The sequence below is a fragment of the Saccopteryx leptura genome, chromosome 6, assembly GCF_036850995.1.
Source record: "Saccopteryx leptura isolate mSacLep1 chromosome 6, mSacLep1_pri_phased_curated, whole genome shotgun sequence".
NCBI lineage: Eukaryota > Metazoa > Chordata > Mammalia > Chiroptera > Emballonuridae > Saccopteryx > Saccopteryx leptura.
The window spans coordinates 129,267,769-129,276,333 of NC_089508.1; the positions used below are offsets into that span (position 1 = coordinate 129,267,769).

The window sequence follows — 8,565 nt, forward strand, 5'->3', positions numbered from 1 at the left end:
GACACCATTATTATTTTATATTATTTGCAAATGTAACCCAATCTCACTTCAGTCTGAGAAATGTCCCAAAGAGCAGGAGTTACACATATTCAGGAAAAGTCCACAAGGCACTGGAACTGTGGTCACATTCCACACTCTGTAGCTAGAGTCCAAGTCCTAATGATCACTGCTTCTAACTGGAATTAGGAGCAGGTCCCAGCCTAAAATAGGCATGGGGCATTGAGACAAAAGGAACAAAGGAGACACTATACATTAAACAAAGCAACAGAAAATAGGACTGTCAATACCCACAACAAAGATCTTCAAGGGATAAATAAAACTTGAATATTAGGCAAGGTATAGTAAATGATCCTTGTGTTTACAAGAAATTAGATCAGTTTATCTGTTACTTGGAAGAAATACCCTAGGCTCATCCATGGTGATGTGAGATGGGGCCGATGGCCCTTGGCACCTTTAACTTTCAGTGGCAAGTCCCAGCAGGCTTGGCAAAGTCAGGTCACAGGTGGCTGGAGTAGGACTGGAAGAGACTGAACCCTCCCTTTGAGGAGTGAGGGGGCAGCTTACCTTCTCGTGTCCCTTTTTTTCTACAGCAAAGGCATGTCCCCTGGTGGGAGGCAAGAAGCCTGGCAGGCTTTAGCTTAATTACCTTTCTTGGCCATTATAGACCTTAAAAGCCATGCTCAGAAGATCTTGCTGAGGGACTTGAGGGCCCTTTTCTTTCAATATAAACTCTTGGAAAAAGACATAAACAGCGTTATTAGAAGATCAAATAAAAGAGGGTAGAAACTTGCAGGAGAAACAGGTTTGGCATCTCCTTTAGGATTCCAGAGTCTCTCCATTGCTGAATAACTTAGTAGATTAGAATTCAAAGAAAATTTTAACAATACTATTTCAAAATGATAATAAACTAAACAGTATATAGAAAGACATTATTAACAATTATTACTTGTAAGGTCAGCGGATAACTTGTCAGGCCCGGGAACTTTGGCTAGGACTGCCCACAACCAAGCGTGCCAAAAGAAACTTCCCAGGAGCCCTTTGGAAAAAAGCGACACCTCCGTCAGCCAGTGAGATTTCACTACGTCATATTAGCTCAACCACCCTAGGGACCCTTTAAAGACCTCTCACGAAGGTCACACCTTGCGACTTCTCTGAGCCCTGCCCCCCAGGACCAGAGAACCTCGTTGGGCAGGAAGCGCTCTGTACTCAATAAAGCCTTTTATTATTCCACACTTCAGCATGGGCTCATTTAGATTGAGCAAAGCTCACCAACTTGGAACGAAGGTCACTGGCTCGAGAAAGGGGTTACTCGCTCTGCTGTAGCCCCCCCCCGGTCAAGGCACATATGAGAGAGCAATCAATGAACAACTAAGGAGTTGCAAGGAGGGACTGATGATTGATGCTTCTCATCTCTCTCCTTTCCTGTCTGTCTGTCCCTGTCTATCCCTCTTTCTGAATCTGTCTCTGTAAAAACAAAACAAAACAAAACAAAACAAAAAATACCACCACCGGCCAATCTCCCCCTCTCCACCATGCCCCTAATCAGCAGGAAGTAGCCAGATGAATAAACGGTGCCCTTTTTCTATTTAACACAAAAGGTCAGAATGTAAGGTTGGCAGATAATAAGGAAAGGTCAGGCCCAGGAACTTTGGCTAGGACCGCCCACAACCAAGTGTGCCAAAAGAAACTTCCCAGGAGCCCTTTGGAAAAAAGCGACACCTCCGTCAGCCAGTGAGATTTCACATGTCATATTAGCTCAACCACCCTAGGGATCCTTTAAATATCTCTTACGTGGGTCACACCTTGCGACTTCTCTGAGCCCTGCCCCCCCCACCACCAGAGAACCTTGTTGGGCGGGAAGCGCTCTGTACTCAATAAAGCCTTTTATTATTCCACACTTCGTGGCTCCAGCCTCCTTCCTTCTTTCTTGGCGGGGAAAAATACCTTACATCAGTGGTCCCCAACCCCTGGGGCCACGGACTGGTACCAGTCCGTGGGTCATTTGGTACCGGTCTGCAGAGAAAGAACTTACATTATTTCTGTTTTATTTATATTTAAGTCTGAATAATATTTTAGTTTTTTAAAATGACGAGATTCCCTCTGTTACATCTGTCTAAGACTCACTCTTTTTTTTTTTTTTTTTTTGTATTTTTCCGAAGTTGGAAATGGGGAGGCAGTAAGACAGACTCCCGCATGCGCCCAACCAGGATCCACCCGGCATGCCCACCAGGGGGCGATGCTCTGCCCATCTGGGGCATTGCTCTGTTGCAACCAGAGCCATTCTAGCGCCTGAGGCAGAGGCCACAGAGCCATCCTCATCGCCCGGGCCAACTTTGCTCCAATGGTGCCTTGGCTGCCGGGGGAGCGGGGGGAAGAGAGAGACAGAGAGGAAGGAGTGGGGGAGGGGTGGAGAAGCAGATGGGCGCTTCTCCTGTGTGCCCTGGCTGGGAATCGAACCTGGGACTCCTGCACGCCAGGCCGACGCTCTACCACTGAGCCAACCAGCCAGGGCCTAAGACTCACTCTTTTTTTAAAAAATTTTATTTATTCATTTTAGAGAGGAGAGACAGAGAGGAGAGAGAGACAGAGAGAAGGGGGAGGAACTGGAAGCATCAACCACCACATGTGCCTTAACCAGGCAAGCCCAGGGCTTCGAACCAGTGACCTCAGCATTTCCAGGTCAACGCTCCATCCACTGCGCCACCACAGGTCCGGCTAAGACTCACTCTTGATGCTTGTCTCAGTCATGTGATACATTTATCCGTCCCACCCTAATGGCCAGTCCGTGAAAATATTTTCTGACATTAAACTGATCCATGGCCCAAAAAAAGTTGGGGACCACTGCCTTACATTACTTATTTCCTAATATTTAAACCAAGATTTCAATATTACAGGGTTATAAAACAGCAAATAAAAAGAATTAACAAAAGACTTTTGAAATAACATATATATGTATATATATACATTCCTAACATGGAAAATACTTTTACACACAATAAGGGACTTTTGGTACAAACTACCCAGCTGGCAAAGAGATACTAACCCTCTTTGACCCACAGTAATTTACACTATTAAGTCAATATGAAGGTCGGGGTGCCTAGGATCCTTGGTGCCTAAGGGGGTACTATTATGGCTAAAACAGTGGGGCTTCCCCATGAATCCCATGCCTCCCACTTCAGACAGCAACCATGCCACACGAAGGAACTGGGGGAGGGGAGGTGGAAACTTAGAGGGGACCCTACACCCGCTTCGGCCCCACAGGAGAGAGTTGGAACCCTTCTCCCAGTGCTAGTTTTGTACACTTTACACTGATTTTCCCTCTTATAATTTTTTATACACTAGTGGAGGGCAATAAGCCATTAATCCCAACCTATGGAGGGCCCACGTGACCCCTATGTCCTAAGGAGGGGAAGGGGAGAGGCAGCTGGAGGGAGTGTCTCTGATAATATCATTCCCTAAAATCCTGTTATTTATGATTCTATTACTCATTCTGGACTGTCCTGATAATCTCACTTTCTATAATTCTATTATTAATGATCCCATCACTTATTCTAGACTGTCCTGATAATTCCATTTTATAATCCTATTATTTATGATCTCATCACTTATTCTGGAATTGCAATTCATTTCAAAGAACTGATAACCAGCAAGGTACACACCCGTGGTTTGTTAATTTTCTTTTCCTATGATTTTTCTAAAGTAAAGTTCCAATTTTTAATACTATTCCTACCCTGTATTTTCCAAATGGGCAAAACTTCTTCTGGGAAGTAGGTGGATATCTGAATATCTGAAATTAGTTTCTATTTTATACTTCCTCCAGTCACCCTATCCTTAGTTGTCCCTGCTATCTTCCTCTAGCACCCTTCCCCCACCGTTCCGTACACAGCATGTCCTGGCCTTACCTTTTGCTCTTCTCTCACCCAAACTGCTTACTTGCCAGCCATTCACCCCCAGAGGCTGGAGAAACATTTTCCAGAGTGTATTCCTCAGCCTTCTCTTCCTATGTTTAATGTTTAGGGTGTTGATTTACAAAATTGAAACTGGGAGAATGCAGGAATTAGCACACCAATAAAAGCAAACAATAAGACAGATAATAATTAGCACTCAAAAAGGATGATTGACTATAGAGGTGTCAATCATCACATAAGACAAGAGGAAGGAGCCAACAGAAGAGAATAATTTCTTCAGGGGAGAAATCAGAGTGCCCTGAAGCTAGGGGTCTTGGATCCAAGAAAAGAGATTTTATATTTTTCGGGCCTGTTTTACGAATTTCCTTTTACTTTTGCCCAGAAATTTCCAATTTTGCATGCAAAAATTCAATTCAGGCCTTAGAAACAGACGCAGTTACACATTAAACAAAGACTTCACATACACAAATCACAAATCAAGAAATTTAAATGATGCCTGACCAGGCGGTGGTGCAGTGGATAGAGCGTTGGACTGGGATACAGAGGACCCAGGTTCGAGGACCCAGGTTCGAGACCCCGAGGTCACCAGCTTGAGCGTGGGCTCATCTGGTTTGAGCAAAAGCTCACCAGCTTGGACCCAAGGTTGCTGGGTTGAGCAAGGGGTTACTCGGTCTGCTGAAGGCCCGCCGTCAAAGTACATATGAGAAAGCAGTCAATGAACAACTAAGGTGTTGCAATACGCAACGAAAAACTAATGATTTATGCTTCTCATCTGTTCGTTCCTGTCTGTCCCTGCTTATCCCTCTCTCTGACTCTCTCTCTGTCTCTGTAAAGGAAAAAAAAAGAAAAAATTTAAATGAGCGTGCTTTACTTTTTCTAATTAAAATCATACTAGAGATTTTTTTTGACAACTAAAGAGACGAAACAGATTACTTACTCACACAGCACAATATACAAAGGAAGGGGTTCTACTTTCAGGGGTCTCTCAGGTGTTCTCTTAGCCGTGTTCCTGGAACTTAGGCTAGGCACCAGAGATCCCCACTCACACACCAATCACTCAGGGTTCTCTCAGGTGTTCTCCTAGAAATGTTCCCAGAACTTCGCCTTAGGCACCAGAGATTCCCGCTCACACACCAATCACTCAGGGTTCTGTCAGGTGTTCTCCTAGCCGTGTTCCCGGAACTTAGGCTTAGGTACCAGAGATTCCCACTCACAACACACAGCTCAGGGGTTTTAGACAGAAACATTAAAAACAAAGACTGAGATCTCGACAAACACAGAGAAGTCTCTGGAAGTCCAAGGCGAGATTAATCAATCCAGGTTAGCTCAGTCTCCACTGATGCAGTGCGATGCGAAACTGACTAATCCTGGCTAATTCAATCCCCACTAATGCCTTCTTAGAGCACAAACAGTTGTCTCCACTAATGTCTTTTACTGAGAGCACAACTAGATACCTCTGGAAGTTCTGGGCAGGATGAAGTCCCCACTAATTGTCTCTCTAGAAAAACAGAGTCTCTGAAGGTCCGAGGCAGAACTGACTAACTTGGTTAGCTCTGTTCCCACTAATGTCCTCCTACAGTATGAGCAGATATCCCTGGGAGTCCAAGGCAGGACCTAATCCCCACTAATCGTCCTTCCAGAGTACAACCAGACGTCTCTCAGCAAAGCCCGAGGCAGGACCTAAAAACTCTCCACTGACGTCTTGGTCTGGAGAGCCTATTATATGGGTGAGACCACGTCTGATCCCCACGCAATAGTCCAGGGGTCGGGAACCTATGGCTCGTGAGCTCTTTTGATGGCTGCATCTGGCTCACAGACAAATCTTTAATAATAAAAAAAAAAACACGTTAAAAATATAAAACATTCTCATGTATTACAATCCATTCATTTCCTACCACTCATGTTCATGGTGGCTGGAGCCAATTACAGCTGTCCTCTGGGACAACACCAAATTTTTATTGGATAATGCGTAAGGTACACGAGTCTTTTGTACAGCTCTCACGGAATTACATTTTAAAATATGTGGCGTTCATGGCTCTCTCAGCCAAAAAGGTTCCTGACCCCTGCAATAGCCCAAATTGACTAGTTCAAAACAGAACAGAAAAGCAAGAATTCAGAGGAAAGCTAGAATTCAGTAAAGCAAAAAGAGTGGCTTTACCTATCTCCTTGATTTCTCTGCCGAATTGTCCAAATTGTCAAATTTGGGAACTGGGAGGTGTCTGCCGAAGAACTGTCCGAACACACAGGAAAACGAGGAGCCCTGAAAATGTCTCAGGTGGTGCCTCCTCGAGATTCCAGCGGGGTCGGGCAGCTCCCCGGAGAGACCAGCCAATTCGAGGAGTGTCTACCCGGTGACACAAAACACCGGATCCTGGAAGAGCCCCCATATGTTGTAAAGTACTGTACCCCAGATTCTGAAAAGTACTGTATCTCACTTCAGCAGGTTTACATGGAGACACCAAGTCCAAATGAATTTTGAAAGATGTTATTAAAGGAGATTTATTAAATATTCCGGCCGCATATGGCTGACATGGGGCATTTGCAGATCCAAATCATGTGCACCAAATACATCTCAGAGGTTGGTTACATACAGGTTGGGGGCGGGGCATGACAGCATGTGTTGGGCAGATAAAATGTATTATGCTCACTTTGTTGAGGATTACGCTGCCCACGGGGAGGCCATCGCCCAAGTGATATTAATGTGTGTTGGGGAGCAGGCAGAATCCTTGTAGCCTGGGGCTTGGTTTTGGGATTAAGCCTTTCCTACCCTTTTTGATGTGGGGCGGTACAATCCAATCATGCCTCAGAGAAGTGACTTTGTAGTAGAGACTTCTCTATTTTGTATATTGGATTGAAGGTTATGAATCTACACTATAAAATGGGGGCAGGACAGGAGTTTACACTCTTGGTTCCTGAGGTTAGCATGAGAGAGCAGAGAGTAGAGCCAGCAGCGGGAGGAGGCCACGTGGAGGAGGCCAGGAAAAGCAGCCAAGATGGCGGAGTGCTGAGTGAGATGCCAGTTTGTACAGAGTTTGTATCTGGGATAAGGAAGGAGATGGGGAACTGAGGAGAATAAGGCTGGTGAGCTAGAAACCTTTGATTCTAGGAAACTCGGATAAGTCAGTGGCTTTGTGAGCACTGAATGTGATTGGGTTTTGGAGCCCAGTGTGTGTTTTTACTTACCCGCCGGGTGCAAGCTAGGATTAAAGACTATGGCCCACCAGTTTGTGGCTCCATTGTTTCTTTACCGACTGTCCGTATCCAATGCGAACCTGCATGGGCCAGGCTGCTCTGATAGTGGCCCTGGCCGTAGCTCCTGGCTTTACAGCATGACACAATCATTAACAAGATTGTAACATTTGTCTAGGGCAGGGGTCCCCAAACTACGGCCCGCGGGCCACATGCGGCCCCCTGAGGCCATTTATCCGCCCCCGCTGCACTTCCGGAAGGGGCACCTCTTTCATTGGTGGTCAGTGAGAGGAGCATAGTTCCCATTGAAATACTGGTCAGTTTGTTGATTTAAATTTACTTGTTCTTTATTTTAAATATTGTATTTGTTCCCGTTTTGTTTTTTTACTTTAAAATAAGATATGTGCAGTGTGCATAGGGATTTGTTCATAGTTTTTTTTATAGTCCGGCCCTCCAACAGTCTGAGGGACAGTGAACTGGCCCCCTGTGTAAAAAGTTTGGGGACCCCTGGTCTAGGGGATTTACAAAAAATGTTAAAACTTTCAAGTAATATAATCAAAGACATTCATAAACCTTTTAGTATCTATCTCTCCTCCTTTGCCTAGAGGTACACATTAATTTCAGGATTCCAGGAAGGGAGAAAGAGCCAAAATCAGTGTAGGGTGGTATGTAAATTTTGTCTCTTACTGAAAGGGAAAGGGAGTTCTTCAGATAACTTTAATCCTTTCAGAGAACTTAAAACCAAATGACCCTAGTCATCCTTGTAAGTCAGGAGACTGCTATATCCCTTTCCCTCCATTTTCCAAAGAAAGGACAGGACAGAAAGCCTGACTTCTCTTTAAAATGGCGTTGCCAATATTAACTTTTACAGTTCTCTGGCACCTTACCACAATAAAACTCTTCAAAATTTATCTGGACTTGGTGTCCTATGTAAACCCACAGAATTGAGGTTTGGGTACTTTACAACAAAACAATCCTTAGACTCAAGGCTGCCCCTGTAGCAGAGGATAAGATCTCAAGAGCTTTTGGTTGAGAGACTTGCTGTACCATCTCCTGTTAACATTCTGGGGAGTTCCAGGTTCACTGTGCTAACCTTCTGGTAACTGCTTTCCCAAGGAGCAGCCCAAACAACCTTTATCTATTAATGCAAAAATTCAGGTTTGTCTGACAGTTCTATTTCTCTGTGCAAATTAATATCTGGGCTTTTCCTGGCGGGGCGGTGGAGTAGGGGGAGATACAGGAGTCCATGGGGGGCAAATGGACAAGGATGACAGCAACTTGACTTGGGGTGGTGAACACACAATACAGTATACAGATGATGTATTGTAGAATTGTGCACCTGTAACTTGTATAATTTTGTTAAGCAGTGTCACCCCAATAAATTTAATAAAAGGGAAAAAATATACCCAGGATTTTGAGGTTTGTACAAAGGCTGTATTTGGGTCAAATGCCAGCCCTGCACAGGGAA

General features: G+C 44.7%; 1 long non-coding RNA gene across 1 annotated transcript in view; it reads right to left on the reverse strand.

The window, feature by feature from the left end:
• The window catches only part of LOC136376674 (uncharacterized), a 285,392-nt gene that overhangs the window by 115,922 nt on the left and 160,905 nt on the right, over positions 1 to 8,565 (reverse strand). The gene's annotated exons all lie outside the window — the stretch shown is intronic.